Raw genomic sequence first — 2,576 nt, 5'->3', positions numbered from 1 at the left:
ACAGATTCAATTTAGTTCAACAGCATCATACCAGAAGGTACTGAAGTTAGTGGCTAGTGCAACGCTCCTCAAGAAGGAGGAGGGTGTGACTGTGCCATCTCTCACCCAGTCGGTACTTGCCCGGTGCCCACTGCCTGCCCCCAGGGGATGGGAATGGCCACAGACCCGGAGCCACGGGTGCTCCCCCCCCAGCACCCGGTGCACCATGGAGGTGCTCGGCTCCCCCGGTATCCAGAGGGGCCTTCTTTAATTTCACCTGCACTTAGGCACTTGAATGTATCTCAGCCTGAATATTCCTGGAAGAGTTGGGCTGGTGTAATGATACGACATGGCAGCAATAATCCCGCTGCACTGGGGCTGGTCACCAAGGGGTGAGATAAACCTTTGAATGCTCCTTGGCCCAGGTGCAGAGGGCTGTCCCCAGAAATTCAGCTATAATTTGGTCACAAGGTGTTGGATTTGAGGGAACTTCCTCTGCTGGAGGAGTACAGTGGGGCAGTGGTGAAGTAATGTCTTTTGAGGCTACATCTTGTCTCAAATGCAATGATGGCTTTATGGTTCAGGTGCAACGCCGTCAGCAGCATAAAGCATAGGCTCTGTGGGAAGGATCAGTGTTGCCTGACCTTGAGAAGATGTGGTGGATGCAGGGACAGCCTGACCAGTACTGAAAGCAGCTGAGAAGCTGGGATAGCTGTTACATGTGGAGGTGCAAGACAATGCCTAAAGGCTTTTGGGAGGTGGGGGCTGAGCCCTCCAGCCAGCAGAGAAGGTAAGTGTGCCTTCAGCCCAGCAAGGGATCTCTTGTGGGGTTGCTTCAGAGCCCGTGAGGGACTGCCCTCCCTGGTGGCGAATCCTGCCTCTCCCTGCACATTTCTGTTAAAAAGGCTGCATGGATGGGTGAGGAGAGGTGTCGTCTCTCTGCGGAGGGCTGGCCTACCCCAGGAGGCTGTAAGTGCACAAAGGCAGGCGAGAAGAAGCTGTGCCCTGAGGTTTCCTTCCACCAGAGGCATGTGCGAGGGCAGCCCTGTTCCCAGATCTGCCACCAAGAGCTGGCTTCGACGCTGAGGAAGTCATCTTGTCTCTTTGCATCCTTCCCGAATGGCCCTGTCACCTTCTGAGGCTGGAAGCCCTTCAGGAGCAAGAATTGTCGCTCCCCGTTTGCTTATACAGTACCTAAAGTAATGGGGTCTGATTCCAGTGAGGCTTCAGGCAACAGGACAACAGCGCTAATAATGAGAATTAATAATTCATTTATCACTTTACTCTCAGTGAATAATCTCCAATAATGATGTACAATTTGCTGCTTCAGTGAATACTCTGATAGTGAAAAGAGCTGGTAGAATAAAGTCACAGGAGTGAAAGCCCCATGTAAAAGGAGTGAGAAAATGGTCAAGGCTAATTAAAAAAACTCCAAGGAATGTTTGTGCATAATCGTTTGCAGTATTTGCCTAGATCTAGCAGTGTCCTGGATACAGTAAATGTGTGGGAGGGCAGATAAAAAGAAAAGAGTTGCTCCCTCTCTTTCACAGTTCTCCTTAGGGAGCCAGATCTCCAGCTGTGTGATCCCAACAAGGAGCCAGTGTCCTACAGTCACAGGCATGCAGGCTGGGTGATCTTGGAGGTCCTTTTGCTGCCTTTAACCTCATTACAGGGTGAAGAAAGCGCAGTAAGAGGAAACTGCTTGCCACTGAAGCAATTAAGTGGGTATTAAATATTCACAACGTCCAAATGATTGGGTCATCCAGACTGCAGATCAAAATCAAGCCTGCACTGGAAATGCAGAGGAAAATTACCTTTCCACATGGTATTGTGTTCAACACGACTAAGGATGAGTTTGCATGTAACTACCCTTAATAACTAATTGACATTTACTTTCCCCGTATTTGCTCCTGCCTTTCCTTTTCCCGTGATTACTAGATTGCTGGATTCGTAGGGCTGTGCTCATTCATACCTAGAAGATCTGGCCTTTATTTTCATTTGGTTTTATTGCAAAACTGTGAAAAAGGCAGATACCGCCAGCAAGGAACTGTGTCGGGCTGCAATGTTGTTATTGCAAACTGTTGAAAGCCCATCTCTGTTACCAAATGGAAATCTCTTTCAGAAGCAGATTCCACTTGAATTATATTGTTTTATTTGTAGCACGGTGTTTACAGTGCCTGCTCACATTATCCCTCACTCATGTATAGTGATGATGCATAAGTTAGATTCCACAACACTGAGAAAATTAACGCTTCAGAAGAGTTTATCTCCCCTGTTATTGATGTTCTGTCTGTAGCAGCGTGCTAATATTCTCTCCAGAGAAATTGATGGCACTGACAAAAATCACTGAACTTCTCATCTAAATATCTAGATAAAAGATGGCATTTCGCTATGTGAGAGGCATTTTTTGGTGATAGCAAACTGTTACGTTTTCCCCTTTGTGAATTAGAGGATATTTGTTAGGTTTTCCTTTTTTCTGGCCAACTTTCTGAAACATAATTTGGCAGATGTTATTTACTCATGATTTTCTCTCTTGTGTCTTTTTCCACAGAAGCATTAAAACATTTAACTTTCATTTAGGCCACTGATTTCTATTG

This window comes from Falco rusticolus, chromosome 1 (genome assembly GCF_015220075.1).
Source record: "Falco rusticolus isolate bFalRus1 chromosome 1, bFalRus1.pri, whole genome shotgun sequence".
Lineage (NCBI taxonomy): Eukaryota > Metazoa > Chordata > Aves > Falconiformes > Falconidae > Falco > Falco rusticolus.
The sequence above is the reverse complement of the archived record's forward strand: the minus strand, read 5'-3'. Positions refer to the sequence as shown.